General features: G+C 42.3%; 1 protein-coding gene and 1 pseudogene across 1 annotated transcript in view; both read left to right on the top strand.

The window, feature by feature from the left end:
- UPP2 (uridine phosphorylase 2) overlaps nucleotides 1-18,321 on the top strand; it is a 263,171-nt gene that overhangs the window by 22,493 nt on the left and 222,357 nt on the right. The window lies entirely within an intron of this gene.
- LOC129490854 (uncharacterized) lies at nucleotides 13,511-13,624 on the top strand (annotated as a pseudogene).

Below are 18,321 nucleotides of genomic sequence, written 5' to 3'. Positions count from 1 at the left end.
GAACAATTCTAAAAACCAGTATAAAAACTTCATATTGAAACAGCTAACTCAACTAAATAATAAGTACTTACAAGGAAATAATCATTATGTGAGTGGGTCTCAGCTCAAAGCATTGATAAAGTTGTTCAGAGCGAGAACATTTAAAATCATCATTGTTAGTGAGGAGGTAAATAGGAAATCCAGTCCCTATTCCTGGGCTCAAATCTCCCTCATCATTTCCATTCATCATGACTCTTTATGAATCCAGTTTGCTGAAAGTAATGTTTTCTGTGTTCCCAACCACACACTGCTCTATGTTCGGAGCCCTACAGACAAAATTCAAACAGATGCAGCCCCCAGGCCTTTGACAACATGCAATAGAAAGCAGACAATAATAAAAGAATGCATCGGAACCTACAGATGTGCAGGCAGCTGCACAAATGGCAAACAGAGTCATGACCTTAGACCAGATGGTCCCTGTGGCTTAGTAAAAAATTATCAACATAGAACCCAGGCACAGTTTCAGGTTGACAGAGATAGCTAGTTCCTGGAATTGTACATTGAAACCTCAAAGAAAAATAAAAGCAAAACCAACCATGAAGTCATTTAAAGCTGACGAGAAAAGAGAACTTTAGGAGTTATGTACTAAACAGCTAGAATAGAAAGGGTTTCCAGTTACTGAGTTTGCCACATGGAAAAACCAGGGGATGATAGTGGAGCACACCACTGTAAACAGTGAAGAATCTCATTGGTCACCATGTTTGCCTGGACAAAAGAAGAGGACTGGATTGCAAGGGCTGTAGAGGATGGCTTAAAGGTAGACTTGAGACAACTGTACTCAGAGTGTGTTTCTCATTGAAGTTTCCAAAGGTTTTATGCTTATGTTTTGGGTTATATTCATCCCTCAGCATTTCTCTTTTTTTTTTTTTTTTTTTTTTTTGAGACAGAATCTCGCTCTGTTACCAGGCTGGAGTGCAGTGGGGCAATCCCGGCTCACTGCAACCTCCGCCTCCCAGGTTCAAGCAATTCTCCTACCTCAGCCTCCCAAGTAGCTGGGACTACAGGCACATGCCACAATGCCCAGCTAATTTTTGCATTTTTAGTAGAGACAGGGTTTCACCATCTTGGCCAGGATGGTCTCGATCTCTTGACCTCGTGATCTGCCTGCCTCGGCCTCCCAAAGTGCTGAAATTACAGGCGTGAGCCACTGCACCCAGCCCTACTTTTTTTTTAAAGTGTTCTTTTCATGGGTGCATATAATAGTTACAGGAAGTAAGGTGTGGTTTACTCAGAATTCATAGCTATAATTAAAACAACAACAACAAAAAACCTCTTAGGATCTTTTCTCTGCAATTAACAGGAGCCCAATTCAAAATAGCCTAAGGAGAAAAGAGACTATCGTAAGAAAATCCACGTGTTTCCCAGACTCCAAGAACTGGAATGTAGGTGGGTCGCATTTAACCACACTTAAATACCACAAGCACTCTCTGTCCATCTTTTTTTTGCCAGTCAGCTTCCTTCTTTGCTTGCTGCCAGCTAACCTGCTGTAGTGTTCATGCGTGCACATGGGAAACACAACAGCCAATAGCACACATCTTTATGTTTCTTCCTTTTCAAACAGCCGCAAAGACTGACCTGAGTCTTAGTCTAATTCCAAACTCCTGGGAAAGGGTTAAGATTGATCCCGTTTGGGTCAGGTAGCCACCCCTGAATGAATTAATGGTAGCCACTGGGTCACAATGTATTAACTCAGCTCCCATCGCTGCCATATTTGTAAACATGTGGAGGGGACAGTTCCTAGGAAAGAATAGTACTGACTAGACAAAGGGTATTTATGTATCAAGATGCTTTGGGCTGGGTATTTATTATGTCACATAACAAAAAGTCTCGCCTGAAATTTAGTGAGTCTGAGATTCAAGTCAATGCAATTTAACCGGTACTTATTGAGCACCACCTAAGAGCCAGGCACTGTTTTTGGTGCTGGTGATGTATGAGTGAATAAAGCAGGCAATAATCTCTGCCTTCAGGGAGCTTATATTCTATGGTTGGTTAATTCAGTGACTCAGCAGCATTAACAAGTTCTCAGATTTTTTGTTTGTTTGTTTTAACCCTGCCAACCCCAGCAAGTCTAACAATCCCTGATAAAACGAATTGAACCAAGACACATAAAGTTTTAGTGACTTACCTAAGGTCACACAAAAGCCTATGAAGGAATCATGAGACCAGACTCTTAACTGAAATACAGTGCTGGTTTTTTGGCTCTGGGGCTGGAGAAGGACCCAGCTTTCCTGAAGCACGTGGCTACCTGATGCCTGAACAAAATCAGGGGTCTATGACCCAAGAATAGGTGGGGATGGCTTCTAGAGGGGACACTACCATGACTTCTATAGCCTGCTGCACTGGGACCAATGTATCTTTAAATCTGAGAATTGACTGAGTTGGTGAAAACCACTTTATTTATAGTTAGAAGCTCTCCCTGAGATCGTGGTTAGGAGATCAGGATAGAATTGGAGGTGGCTTACGCAGAATATAAGGGGCTTGTAAATGAAGGTTTCTATTTGCAAAGATGTTGATCGGCACAGAAGGGATAGAGCTGATGGTTACAGCAGGGGGCAGTCTCCTAAACCACAGAAAAGGCACTTTGATATAGCAGAAAGTATATGAAGTCTAGAATTTAGAGACTGTGGGTATCAATCCCTATAATGTAAGTCAGAAAATTCTTAAGCTGTGTTGGGGTATCATTTTAGCAGAGGTTGAGGAAAATTGTCTTCATTTGACTTTAACCAGGAAAGGTGCTTTTGGATCCCACATTGGCAAACCTGCTATAGCTGATTACCATTCAGTGGTGGAAACTAGAAACTTCTGGAAAGAAAAGGCATACATTTAAACAGAATTTCTATAAATCTGAATAATGTAGAAAGAAGAGGAGGAGGAATCATAGATAATCACTCCTATGAAATACAAACTAGAGATATAACATCCTATATAAAGAGAACAATAATAAATCTTTGTATTAAGAAACAAGGAAATTGCTGGGCGCAGTGGCTCACGCCTGTAATCCCAGCACCTTGGGAGGCTAAGGCGAGTGGATCACCTGAGGTCAGGAAGTCGAGACCAGCCTGGCCCACATGGTGAAACCCCGCTTCTACTAAAAATACAAAAATTAGCCAGGCATGCTGGCAGGCCCCTATAATCCCAGCTGCTCGGGAGGCTGAGGCAGGAGAATTGCTTGAACATGGGAGGCAGAAGTTGCAATGAGCCAAGATCGCACCATTGCACTCCACCCTGGGTGACAGAGCAAGACTCCATCTGACAAACAAAAAACAAAAAAGAAACACGAAACAAGGAAATCATCAAGAATGCTGATAAATACACAGATAGGACTTTGATTGAATTTGCTTTTTTTGTTTGTTTGTTTTAAGACACGAGCAAGTGATCCTCCCACCTCCGCCTCCCAAGTAGCTGGGGATTACAGGCTCACACCGCCACGCTGGCAAATTTTTTATTTTTTAGTAGAGAGACAGTTTCACCATGTTGCCCAGGCTGGTCTCAAATGCCTGGTTTCAAGAGATCCGCCTGCCTTGGCCTCCCAAAGTGCTGGGATTACAGGCGTGAACCACTGCACCTGGCCTATGTTTGCAATGTTTTATTTCATAAACTGAGTGGTGGGCACATAAGTGTGTGTTTCATTATTCTCTATGCTTTTTTTTTTCCCTGGAATATTTCATTTAAAAAAAACAAGCTTGGTATCATTTTGCCTTTTTGGAATCTGTCATTTGTAGTTTGATGCATTGTCATTAGTGAGTGGGGAGGTGCAGAAGAGGAACTGAGTTCTGATGTCTTCTTCCTTCCAGAAGGAAGGACCAGATCTGAGATCTTAGATCATCAAGAATATTCCTCATATCATGTTTGTGGTCATGGCACTACCCTCCCCTCCCTTTCTCCTGCCCCCTCGCAGTTTTTTTTCCTTTACATTCGGGAACTCAGTTGCATCCTACAATTTGCCACTGCCCCAGTTGCACCAAGGAGTGGGTGTAGTAGAAATTCAGTATCCACTGGTATGTGTCATTGTTCCTGAGTCAACTTTGCTTTTCAAAAACACAATATGTTATTAAACAAAATCTCTCCTCTGTTCTGAACAACAGACTAGCAGTTGGGTTTTTTAATATATACTTAAGAAAAGTATACATGCTTAGTCCACTCGAAGGCTAATCACCTGCCAGGGTTTATTGGGAGTTGCTAGGGTGGGTCCCACCTGGGTCCCACCCACCCCTCACCACCAATTCTTGAGTCACACAATGGCAACATTTTGCTATAAAAATGCTAACTTCTCTTCTGTTGTACTTCTGCTGTTATTCAAAAACAGCCAAATGGATGTTATTGAAATCCGGTCCCAAGAAAGGTTGAAATTGCTCCCCAGCTGGGCCTGAGACCCTGTGTGCCAAATTTCAGCCTAAAGAGAATTCTTATATTTGAGTCACTCCGAGCAGCTGAAAATATGAGGTTTGGGGTGGAAATGCTAACAGACTCTTAACTATCATTTTGCAAACCATGTGATTATAACACAATGCAACCCCCCTCTGGAGCAGCTCTCTGGCAAAAGCAACAGAAACAAGACGTCTGGGCCCGAAAGTTCTGCCTTTACAAGCTTCTGCTGGGCTAGCAGCAGGCAGGGGAAGCCTGGTGATGCCATTGTCGACATTGCTGTTCTAACTGACGTTAAAAGACGGGCCTCATTGGTGAATTTCTGTTAAATAGCATGAGCGTGTACAGCTCATTCCTTCACAGGGTGCCTTGGAACGCAAGTTTATGGTCACCCTTGCCTGTTCTGGAAGTGTTATCACCAACACAGTGCTTGATTCCAACCAGACACGAATTGTTTGCCACCTCTAGTCCCATTGGCTTAGTCACACTCGCTCCCATTCCAACTTGGCAAAAATGCCTGCACTGCTTGGCCACTTGCTTCTATCATCTGGCATTTAGATGTGGGCTGAATCTCTCCTCAGTAACATTCGGGGCCACAGAGATGCTTTGGTTCCAGGCTCCAAACACATGTTCCAGACAGTGAGTGTCCAAATGTAGGTAGAGTTTCCATGGGCTGATTCGTTCGTGGAACCATCACAGGATGGAGGGCAATCAGAGCTTCTTGAAGGCAGCCCCCTAGAGCACTATTTCTAAAAGAGTCTCTCACCATACCTGCCAGAACACTCAGCCCTCTATAGGGCTGTGACAAAAGGTAAAGTTTTCCCAAGGCCCGGTCAAACTGTGGCTTATCTGTTTCTGCCACTCACCAGCCAGTCTACTTTGGGCAAAAAAATTACATGCATTGATGGGTAAATCTCAGTTTCCTACGGGACAGAACCTGCCTTCTGTCTGCTTGTGAAGATCATAGACCGTGAGAGTATTTTCTAAACTGCTATGCACCATATACATTTTTGGCCATGGTATCTCCAAAATTGCATCATAGCTTCAAAATTCAAATTTCAGCTAAACTACAATTGAAGTCAATAGGAGTGGATTTTAAAGATCTGCTTCCATTAGAAATAGCAGGCCACAGGTTCTGAGAATTAGTATTTGTCGGATGTCCGATACATACTCAGTTCTCTGTTAAGGACTGTGAAGATGGCTGGGCATGGTGGCTCGCACCTGTAATCCCAGCACTTTGGGAGGCCAAGGGAGGTGGATCACTTGAGGTCAAGAGTTCAAAACCAGCCTGGCAAACATGGCGAAACTCCGTCTCTACTAAAAAATAACAAAAATTAGCTGGGCATGGTGGCAGGTGCCTGTAGTCCCAGCTACTCAGGAGGCTGAGGCACGAGAATCTCTTGAACCTGGGAGGCAGAGGTTGCAGTGAGCTGAGATCGCACCACTGCGCTCCAGCCTAGGCGACAAAGCAAGACTCTGTCTCAAAAAAATACAAAATAAAAAAAATAAAAAATAAAAAAAATTTTAAAAAGACAGTGAAAGATACATGGTAAGTGAAGACATGACTCATAATATTAACAAGATTATGATTTAGCATAAAACAAAAGATACTTTGAAAATTAAGTGAGAGATGCTCTAGATACAATAACAATTCAAAAGTAAAGAGGAGCTGTGAGGGCTGGAGAAATGGGGTAGCTTCATGGGTAATGCATGTGATAGATTCTGTCATTTGTGTCTGTCAAGGACCCTTCTTTAGAGATATCTTAGTCCATTCTGTTATAACAAAACACTTTAGACAGGGCAATTAATAATTAACAGAAATTTATTTCTTATAGTTTTAGAGGCTGGGAAGTCTAAGATTAACGCACCAGTAGATTTGATATCTGGTGAGTGCAGTGACGCAATCACAGATCACGGCAGCCTTGACCTCCTGGGCTCAAACGATCTTCCTACCTCAGCCATCCCAGTAGCTGGGGCTACAGGCACAAGCCACCATGCCCAGCTAATTTCTGTATTTTTTGTAGAAACCGGATGTTGTGGCCAGGCGCAGTGGCTCACACCGGTAATCCCAGCACTTTGGGAGGCCAAGGCAGGTGGATCACTTGAGGCCAGGAGTTCAAGATTGGCCAACATAGTGAAACCCCATCTCTACTAAAAATACAAAAATTAGCCAGGAGTGGTAGCACACGCTTGTAATCCCAACTACTCAGGAGGCTGAGGCACGAAAATCACTTGAACCCGGAGGTGGAGGTTGCAGTGAGCCCAGATGGTGCCACTGTACTCCAGCCTGAGTGACAGAGTGAGACTCTGTCTCAAAAAAAAAAAGAAAGAAAAAAAAAAAAACGGGGTTTTGCTGTGTTGGGCTGGTCTCAAACTCCAAGGCTCATGATGATTCACCTGCACCCTTTCTTAAAGGCCCCACCTCTTAATACTATGTTGGGCATGAGGTTTCCATTTTTTTCTTTTTTTTTTTTTTCTCTAGAGACAGAGTCTTGCTCTGTTGCCCAGGCTGGAGTGCAGTGGCAGGATCTCAGCTCACTGCAACCTCTGCCTCCTGGGTTCAAGCGATTCTACCACCTCAGCCTCCCGAGTAGCTGGGATTACAGGCGCCCACCACCATGCCTGGCTAATTTTTGTATTTTTAGTAGAGACGGGGGTTTCGCCATGTTGGTCAGGCTGGTCTTGAACCCCTGACCTCAAGTGATCTGCCCACCTCGGCCTTCCAAAGTGTTGGGATCACAGGCGTGAGCCACCGCACCCGGCCCTGGATTAGGTTTCAACATAAGAATTTTAGGAAGACACAAACATTCAGACCACAGCAAGGGGATTTGATCTTCCACACTCCATGTGGTTTTAATGGGTTTGACAGTCATAATACTATACCTCCCTGGCTACAGATGTGGGCATATACCCTGGGCTTAAGTGTCATAGTACCCCACCATTCTAGATGGAATGATTAAACAAGAAAATGCCATTTGATCCAAATCAGGCCAATGAAAACTCCCCTGCTCTTGCCCCACAGCCAGGATATTACAAATGGAGAATGGGACAGAGGAAGTCTTCTGTGGGTTATGCATAAGACGTTGTAAGCGTGGAGCTTTCTGTGGCCCTGTGCTGGTCCTTCAGTGTGGAGGCACGATGTCTACAGAAGGAGAGAATACATCCAGTGCAGGGTAAAGTGAGACTGGCTATGAGAAGAAGGACCTAATAGCACTGTCTAGGTCTCTGGCATCTCTGAAGCAAGCTGTTCTGTTTTTCATAAAACCAAATTTCCTTTTTGTGCCATAGAAGTTTGGTTTGGATTTTCTTTCATTTGACCCAGAAGGAGTCCTAACTCTTAGAGAATGGGATTTGACTTGTGTATTTTAAACATGGACAAGATATTGATATGCCCAGGGAAATGATAGGGTATTCTGGGCAAGTAGAGCTGCTTTAATGAAGGTCCAGAGATAAGGATGAGCATGGTATATTTGGGGGATCTGAGAAAATCAGCCTGAATGGAGCAATTTCAAAAGAAGTAAATTAGGAATAAGTAAATTAGGTGGGTTATAAAGGAAGAGGTCAGTTTGGGAGTTTGTTTAAACTAGATAAGAGTTGAGGCTTGATTAGAAGGAAACAAAGAGTTTCTAAAGTTAAAATAAAGAAAAACTACATCTGTTTAAAGGCAAAATTTTAAAAGTCTGTTGCATTAATTTGCTCAGGCTGCCATGACAAAAATCTCACAGACTGGGTGGCTTAAACAAGAGACATTTATTTTCTCACACTTCTGGAGGCTAGAAGTCCAAGATCAAGGTTCTGGCAAATTCGGATTCTAGTAAGGGCTCCCTTCCTGGTTTATAGATGGCTGGCTTTTCACTGTGTCCTCATATGGCCTTTCCTTTATGCACACATAGTTGGGAGAGGGTGGGAGTTGGGTGGAGTTGTTGGGGGCACTTTAGTGTCTCTTCCTCTTTTTATAAGGGTACCAATTATATAGGATTAAAGTCCCACCCTTATGGCCTCATTTATTTTAATTACCTCCATAAAGGCTGTATCTCCACATGCAGTCACATTGGGGGTTGGGGCTTAAGATATACATTTTGGTGGGACACAATTCAGTTTATAGCATCTGTTAAAACTAAGAACAGGAGAAAATGAAGGTAATGGAAACATTGATACACTAGTGGGAAAGTAAATCATCACAGCTACCTAGGAGGAAAATCTGGCAAAATCTACTCATGTTGGAACCTGTATGTCCAAAACCCATGAATTCTACTCTGATTTTGGGAAATCTTTTACACCTGTGCTCCGTGAAGTACATTCAAAATGATTTTTACAGCATTGTTTTCAAGAGTCCCCAGATCGAAAGCAACCTAAATATCCATCAAAAAAAAAAAAGGAAAAACAAATTATTTAATTAATTTTTTCTGTGTTGCCCAGGCTGGAGTGCAGTGGTGTGATTACAGCTCACTGCAGCTTCAAACTTCGAGGCTCCAGTGATCCTCCCACCTCAGCCACCAGAGTAGCTAGGATTACAGGTGTGCACCACCATACCCCGCTAATTGTTAAATGTTTTTTTGTAGAGAAGGGGTCTTGCTACATTGCCCAAGCCAGCCTTGCACTCCAGAGTGCAAGGGATCCTTCTACTGCAGCCTTCCACAGCACTGGGATTACAGGCATGAGCCTCTGTACCTGGCAGGAAAAATAAATTTTGGTGGGTTCATACGATCAACCCTACATAGCAGTAGAAGTGAAAGAAAAAAAAACCTAGACCTGTGTGTATCAACATGAACAAATCTCAAATACAATAATGTTGAGAAAAAAATCAAGTTAAAGAACATAATAAATCAGTGGGGTGCCAGAGCTGGCTCACATGTATTGGGGTCATCTCTTCCTAACTTCTTGTTCACTGGCACAATGTGGGCATTTGAATTTGGCCATGGTGGGAGTATGTAAGCATGGAAATTGGCAGATGCTTTAAATTAAGTTGTCTTTTTTCCCCTAGAGAACCTGTTGTTAAACATTTACCAGGATATCACTGGATAACTTTTTTTAGATTATCTCATTTAATCCATATATCAACACTACTAGATATTACTAGATATTATCACCATTTCACAGTTGAAGAAACAGGCTGAGTGTTGTAAGTAACTTGCCCAATCCACACAGGTAATAAGGACAGACCAGAGATTATTACCTCATAGTTATAGTTTACATGTATATATGAAATATGCACATATTATATACCTGACTTTTTTTGGGTTTTGACCATACTTTCTGACTCTCCCTATTACTCTGTTCCTATTATAGCTGCTACATACGTATATTTTAGCATTTGCCATGCTGAATTGCAATCATTCACTTATTAATACTCCCTATTCAATTATGAGCCTCCAGAGAGAATGGACCGTACCTTATTCATGTCTATAGTTCCAGAACACAGGCTAGACATGGCACATCTACATAAATTCCTTGTTAGTAGCCTAACTCTGCCTTTGCAGCCATTCTTTACTAACTGCTCATGGTTGATGAATATTACAGGACCATTATTGAACGATTACCCATTTCTTTAGCTCCAAGGTCCCTAAGCAACCACCATCACAAGGCAGCCTCAGCAGGAAGAATATTCAATACAATCAACCCCTGTTTGTAGGGCTGTTCCTAATACCTTAAACACCACAAATGTGATGTCTAGGGCTTTTTAAGAACTGCACCCACATCAGTCTGTCCCCAGCAGTTCACACACATTACAATAACTAAATGACAGGATAGCACCCTATTCATAGAATATACAAGAATAAAGGAAAAATATGAGACAATGTAGATCAATAGCATAAGATAAAGTCTTGCCAAAAGCTATCTTTTTATTATGATACAGCCATAGGGTCCCGAGGGGCAAGACCGCACAATTCAGAAGCTTTCCCACACAGGAAACTAACAGAGTTGGTTGTTGATGGCATTTTGAGGCATAACATTTTTATAAATATTAAAATACTTAAAACAACACAATATACCATAGTATCATATAAATACAAGTATTTGGTATAATAAATACCACATTCAGGATAATGATTACTTCTTAAGAGGAAGGAAAGGAAGGTAATTAATTAGGAAAACAGAAGAGCTTCAGTTGAATTTGAAATGTATTTCTTTTTTTTTTTTGAGATGGAGTTTCGCTCTTGTTGCCCAGGCTGGAGTGCAATGGCGCAATCTCGGCTCACTGCAACCTCCGCTTCCCAGGTTCGAGTGATTCTTCTGCCTCAGCCTCCCTAGTAGCTGGGATTACAGGCATGTGCCACCACGATCAGCTAATTTTGTATTTTTAGTAGAGACGGGGTTTCTCCATGTTGGTCAGGCTGGTCTCGAACTCCCGACCTCAGGTGATCCGCCCGCCTCGGCCTCCCAAAGTGCTGGGATTACAGGCATGAGCCACCGCGCCCGGCCGAGATTGAAATGTATTTCTTAAGCTGAGGAGCAGGTATGAATTAGTGATTGTATACTCTGTGCTTTTTTCTAAAATATTTAGTAGTAGATCAATGAAATATGGCAGCCAGTTCTCCCACAGAGTATAGAGTCGCATGGACGAGGTGGGAGGAGGCACTAGACACAGTATCTATCCTTATGCCATCCCATTAGCTCTGCAGTGAGGGGTAGCTCTATGGCTCCTAGATTTGGCCATGGAAGTGGTGGGGGAGCAGGTGAGTTTTTAGTATCTCTGGGGCTACATGCAGTTGCCACATTTGGTTCTGAGTTTCTGAAAAGAAAGAAGGAGTAAATACCAACACGATGGGGAGGGGAGAGAATCAGGGGAATCATTCAGGTGGTGAACACCACCATTTCAGGATGACCCTTCAGCTCCACCTGACCTCTGCGGGCTGCCCGGCAGGCAGTGGTATATTTGGTTACAGACAACAAATAGAGGATATATTATACAGAACTATTTCTAGTCAACTTGGGTCATAATAGAATTCAAGTTCTCCTAGAAAGGGGCACAAGTAGGAAATGTTAAGGGCAGATCTACAGCTAACATCGGTCAAGAGATGCTAGGAGGGGATGACTTAACTCCTAAGGGAAAGATCCTTTAGCCCTGCTGCTGGGGTCAGTGCCATGTTTTCATTCCTAGGTAAGGCGGTCTAAAGTACTCTACTTTAGTTCCATTCCCTGGGTGCCTGAAAGCAAGTTAATAAGGCATTTATAGGCTGGTCTGGATTTTGTACCCCTCCCTGACCTCCCTCCTCCCCTTCACATTTCTGATACTTAACTGTACGCTTAGCACATCGTGCTGTTTCTGCACGTGCTGTTCTCTCTGTCCCACCACAGTCCTTCTCTTTCTTTAAGTCTTTTCTCTTTCTTCAAATCCTTTCTTTACCTCTCTTCCTGTGTGAAAACTTCCCCTCTACCTCTCCACATCAACAGAGGCATCTCTCTCTCCTCTGGGTCCCCTTCCTAGGACACGCCTTTATCGTTTCTTGCTATGCACAGTATGGTAGTTGCTGCTCATATGCCCATCTGCCCTGCTGCAGTGCTGAGCTCCTTTGAGACAAGAAGCCTGTGTTACTTTAACTTTGTATCCCCCAGGTCTACCACAGACCTGGCGCAGACATTGAGTAGGTGCTTAGTAGAGGAAAGAAGAAAGAGAAGGGAAGAGAGAGCAGGAAAAACTACCTGACTCTTCACTTCTTTTCTTTAGACATTCTCTCATTCACTCTATCTTTCTTTTTTTAAACTATGTGCTAACTCTCATGCAGAGTTCAGTTGTAGGCAGAGAAGCAAGGCAGGAAGTATGGGGTATGCCAAAGATAAGGAAACTGACACTAGTGGGCACAGGAGGTCTAGTTCCATTCTTCGGTGCAACTTCATTTTACATAATGCCATTTGTGGGAAATGAATGACTCTATATACAAAGGCTGGAGGTGCACAGAAGGCAGAGGTCAGGGATGATAACAAAGGTCCTGGTACCTTTTCTTCCCCCTTAACTGTCAACCTCTTCTGCTCTGTTTTTTTTTTTTTTTTTTGGTCTCCTGACCTGGTCTGGGATCTCCTGAATTGCTGTCAACAGCTAGCAATTTCATGTGTGTTATGCCATGAATTCTATTCTGAATACAGCTATAGTAGGTTCTACTAATTAATTAAATTGTACTTCATAGACTTGGAGACAGGTCTCTTGAATACAAGATGCAAATTTATGCAACATATGCAAATCACTCATGTTCTCAAATTCCATGAACAAAATCTGGTAGCCTTGAGATAAAAAAGCCCCTGCCAAGCATCATCTCTCCTAATTATTGCTTAATTTCCTCCTCCCCCCACCCTTTAACATTGAACACTTTCAGGCTTGGCAGAAACTGGAAGAAAACACAATGAGAGCTGGTTAATAAACAGGAAGTTCCTCAGGGGCAAAGACCCTGCAATCTATTTATTTTATGCTCTCCAGTGGCTCCTAATATACTGCTGAGCACACACAGTCTTGCATAGGGAACACCACCAGTCCTGACTATCAAATTATGGCTATTTCAAGATGAACAGAAGTTGAGGGCCCTGAAAGCTTTGCAAAACATGCCATTTAAGACTAGAAACAGGAAATTGATGACCTGTACTATATAATGCATGTAGCTATTAATTTATTTAAATTAAATAACATTTAAAAAGTTTGTTCTTGGCTGGGCGTGGTGGCTCATGCCTGTAATCCTAGCCCTTTGGGAGACCCAGGCAGGAGGATCTCTTGAGCCCAGGAGTTTGAGACCAGCCTGGGCAACATAGGGAAACCCTGTCTCTATTAAATTAAAAAAAAAATTAAAAGGAAATAAAAATTTTAAATTTAGTTCTCAATCAAGCCACATTTCAAGTGTTTAGTAGCTAGATGTGGCTAGTGACTTTCATATCGGGCAGTAGAGGTATAGAACATTTCCATTATCATGAAAAGTTCTACCGGATGGCACTGATTTAGACACTTGGTACTCAAAGTCCAGTCCTTGGAGAGCATATTGGGCGTGTATTGAGAGCATATTGGAAATGCAGAAGGTCAGGTCCTACTCCAGATCCACTGAATCAGAATCTGCCTTTTAACAAAATCCTCAATTCATTCACATGCACGTAAATGTGAGAGAGGCATTGGTCTAGATCTAGAATAGAAAACAGTGGTTCTGTACTTGCTTCAGCAGTATATATACTAAGAAGATTAGCATGGCCCCTGTGCAAAGATGACATGCAAATTCATGAAGGGTTTCATTAAAAAACTTTTAAAAAAAGAAAAACGGAAACAGTGGTTCTCCCCAGAAATAAAGCCATGCATCTACAGCCACATGATCTTTGACAAAGTCAACAAAAATAAGTAATGGGGAAAGGGCTCTGTATTCAATAAATGATGCTGGAATAGCTGACTAGCTATATGCAGAAGAATGAAACTGGAGCCCTACATTTTACCATATACAAAAATTAACTCAGGGTGGATTAAAGATTTAAATGTAAGACCTCAACCTATAACAATCCTAGAAGAAAACTTAGTAAACACCATTCTGGACATCGGCCTTGGGAAAGAATTTATGATTAAGTCCTCAAAAGCAGTTGCAACAAAAAGAAAAATTGACAAGTGGGACCAGTTAACTAAAGAGGTTTTGTACAGCAAAAGAAACTATCAACAGAGCAAACAGACCTACAGAATGAGAGAAAATATTCACAAACTATGCACCCAACAAAGCTCTAATATCCAGAATCTATAAGAAACTTAAACCATTGAACAACCAAAAAACAAACAACCCCATTAAAAGTGGACAAAAGTCATGAACAGACACTTCTCAAAAAAAGACATACAAGCAGCCAACAAGCATATAAAAAATGCTTGATATCATTAATTGTCAGATGAATGCAAATCAAAACCACAATGAGATACCATCTCACACCTATCAGAATGGCTATTACTAAAAAGTAAAAAAAAGAACAGATGCTGGTGAGGCTGCAGAGAAAAGGGAATGTTCATACATTGTTGGTGGGAATGTAAATTAGTTAGCCACTGTGGAAAGCAGTTTGGAGAGCTCTCAAAGAACTAAGAGCAAAACTCCCATTTTACCCAGCAATCCCATCCCTGGGTATATATCCAAAAGAAGGGCAGGGTGTCATGGCTCACATCCATAATCCCCAAACTTTGAGAGGCTGAGATGGGAGGATCGGTTGATTCCAGGAGTTTGAGACCAGCCTGGGCAATGTAGTGAGACCCTATCTCTTAAAAAAAAAATAGCCAGGCATGGTGGGCATGCCTGTAGTCCCATCTACTTGGGAGGCAGAGGTGGAGGATTGCTTGAGCCTGGGAGATTGAGGCTGCAGTGAGCCATGATCACACCTCTGCATTCCAGCCTAGAAAACAGAGTGAGACCTTGTCTAAAAAAAAACCCAGAAAACAAATCATTCTACCAAAAAGACACATGCACTCATCACAGCACCGTTCACCATAGCAAAGACATGAAATCAACCTAGGTGCCCATCAATAGTGGATTGGATAAAGAAAAGGCACATATACACCATGGAATACTACACAGTCATAAACAACAAAATCATGTCCTTTGCAGCAACATGGACGCAGTTGGAGGCCATTATCCTAAGCAAATTAACCCAGGAACAGAAAACCAAATACCACATGTTTTCATTTATAGGTGGGAGCTAAACATTAGGCACTCATGGACATAAAGATGGCAACAACAGACACTGGAGACTACTAGAGCAGGGAGGGAGAGAGGGGGGAAAGGATTGGAAAACCCTTTGCTCACTACCTGGGTGATGGGATCATTTGTACCCCAAACCTCAGCATCATGCAATATACCCATGAAACACACCAGCACATGTACCTCCTGAATCTGAAATAAAAGTTGAAATTATAAAAAAATGAAAGGAAGGAAGGAAGGAGGGAAGGAAGGAGGGAAGGAAGGAAGGAAGGAAGGAAGGAAGGAAGGAAGGAAGGAAGGAAGGAAGGAAGGGAGTCAGTGATTTTCTAATTTTAGTATATATCAGAATCATCTGGGGTACTTATAAACACAGATTGCTGGGCCCTAATATATGAGTTCCTAATTCAGTAGGTGTGTTGGTTTCATAGGGCTGCCACAACGAAGTACCACGAAATAGGTGGTTTAAAACAAGCCCCTATTTCTGGATGCTCAAAATCTGAAATCAAAGGGTCAGCAGGGCCACACTTCCCCTGAAATCGATAGGGAAGATCCTTCCTTGCCTTTTCTTAGCTTCTGGTAGTTTGCTGGCAATCTTTGGTGTTACTTGATTTACAGGTATATGACTTCAGTCTCTGCCTCTATCATCTAATGGAGGTCTCCTCTTGTGTATCCGTGTCTCTCTCTCCTTTTCTTATAAGGACATCAGTCATTGGATTAAGGGCCCACCCTACACTAGTACAGCCTCATCTTGGCTTATCTAATTACATCTACAATGACCTTATTTCCAAATTAGGCTACATTCTGAGGTACTGGGTGTTAGGACTTCAACATATCCTTTTGAGGGACACAATTCCACCCAAAACAGGAGGGCTAGGGTGTGACCTGTTAATCTGCATTTCCAACAAGTTCCCCAGCTGGTGCTAATGCTGCTACTGGAACTACACTTTGAAAACCACAGGTCAAACAATTACCAAAACAGGATTACTTGGAACAAAAATTGGATTGTGTCATGAAAGTAACTGTGTTCCACTTCCCAAATGTGCAGAATTCCATGTTTAGGCATACTTGGGAGATGTCATCCAGTCAGTGCATGAATACTTCCAAAGACAGAGTTCCCATTACTAGCAGTGCAGCTTTCTTGATGGCTATGCTCCTGAAATTTGTGCACTTTGAACTTTCCGAATATCTGATATATCCAGCTGATGTATAGCAGTGAAAGTCTCGATATTTTTTTTCTGATGGCTGCACAAAGTCTCAATATCGAATTTTACATTTCCTCTTTGTGACAGTTCTCCAAATCCTTTAGATTCTGGTTTGCTCTGAAGAGCACACTTGTTGAGGTTTTTAGGGATGATAATCATGACCCCCTACCCCCGGTTATGAGTTAATTAGAAATAGATATAGGAATCCAACAGATGAAGATCAAAAGATCAACTATATTTCCAGTAAGCATAGATTGGAGGGCAGAATTTGGACCTTGACCACAATAAGCCTTCCTACAAACCCCCACGTGATTGAATTTATGTGATATAATCACATACAAAGAAGCAGGACAATTGAATCCACACCACTGTGCAAGGTTTTAAGGGTATGAGTTACAGCTATTGCCACATTAAGAAATGTAACAGCACTAGGAGAGATCAGGTTTTCCTGGAAGAGAGAAAGGAAAGATGTCTACCTTCTCTTCCATCAAATCCACCCATCCAAGAGACGTTCCTTCTCCCGGGGTTGCCTCCTTAGCATCCTTCCCACCATTTTCCTTTTTTCAAACAGAACCCTAATGTTATTTACAAAAGCCCCACCGCAACCCCTTTCACGGTGCCCAAGTGTCTCAGGAAGCCAGCCCTATCCTCAACTGAAGCCAATCCTAGTAACTCTAATCTCCTTGCAAGTGATTGGTTTCAGAATTTAGGCTTCAGCGAATCAGTACATGGCATGACTTCTAGAGACTGCTATTGGATCAGAGCCATCTCTGATTGGGCAAGTGATACAGACAAGCCTAATCAGACTACTTTTGTTCAAAGGTAGGAGGAAAGATTTTTCGTTTTTTTCTTTTCTTTTTTTTTTTTTTTTTTGAGACGGAGTCTCACTCTGTTGTCCATGCTAGTGTGCAATGGCATGATCTCGGCTCACCCCAAACTCTGCCTCCCAGGTTCAAGCGATTCTCCTGCCTCAGCCTCCCAAGTAGCTGGGATTACAGACATGCACCACCACACTTGGCTAATATTTTTGTATTTTTTTTCTAAAGTAGAGACAAGGTTTCACCATGTTGGCCAGGCTGGTCTTGAACTCCTGACTTCAGGTGGTCCGCCCACCTCAGCCTTCCAAAGTGCCAGGATTACAGGCGTGAACCACCGCACCTGGCCTAGAAAGAATTTTCTAATGAGGAAGCATGTTGTTCCAAGAGCTGATGGCAGTCACCAGAAGGAACCAACCTGCAGAAAATGCCCCTATCTGGAGGATGAAGGAGCTCAAAGAACAGCAAAGCAATAAATCCCCAGCTCCAATTATAATACTTGCTCTACCTTTGGCTTTTGTTGTTGTTATTTAAAATAATACTAATTTTTTTATTGTTTAAGCTGGTTATGTCAATGTCTCTGTCATTTCCAACTAAAATAATTTCTACCAATAAAATACTCAAATATTTTTTCTATGAGTTAGTAGAAATTGCCTCATGGGGCTGGGCACGGTGGCTCACGCCTGTAATTCCAGCGTTTTGGGAGGTTGAGGTGGGTGGATCACCTGAGGTAACGAGTTCAAGACCAGCCTGGCCAACATGACAAAACCCCGTCTCTACTAAAAATACAAAAATTAGCCAGATGTGGTGGCACACACCTGTAATCCCAGCTACTTGGGAGGCTGAGGCATGAGAATGGCTTGAACCCGGGGGGCGGAGGTTGCAATGAGCGGAGATGCGCCACTGCACTCCAGCCTGGGCTACAGAGCAAGACTCTGCTCAAAAAAAAAAAAAAAAAAAAGAAAAGAAAAGAAAAGAAAAAAGAAAAGAAATTGCCTCATGGAAACCTGAAGAAATAGGACTAGGTTTCCACCCACCAATCCTCCAGATTAATTCATTAGTGTTGCTCTTAAAGTATGTGCCCCTAAATGGGCAGATTACTCCAGACAATGTGGTACCATTAACTCCCACCCAGCACAGTGCCTGCCATGGAATACATGCTAAACAAGTATTTGTTGAACAAATGCAGCTGGAGACTGTACTAACATCTTTAGCAGATGCATAATAATTATATTCAGTTCAGGTGAACTAAAAACCCGTAGAAGA

Source organism: Symphalangus syndactylus, chromosome 9, assembly GCF_028878055.3.
Source record: "Symphalangus syndactylus isolate Jambi chromosome 9, NHGRI_mSymSyn1-v2.1_pri, whole genome shotgun sequence".
Lineage (NCBI taxonomy): Eukaryota > Metazoa > Chordata > Mammalia > Primates > Hylobatidae > Symphalangus > Symphalangus syndactylus.
This window is presented reverse-complemented; position numbering and strand designations above follow the sequence as displayed.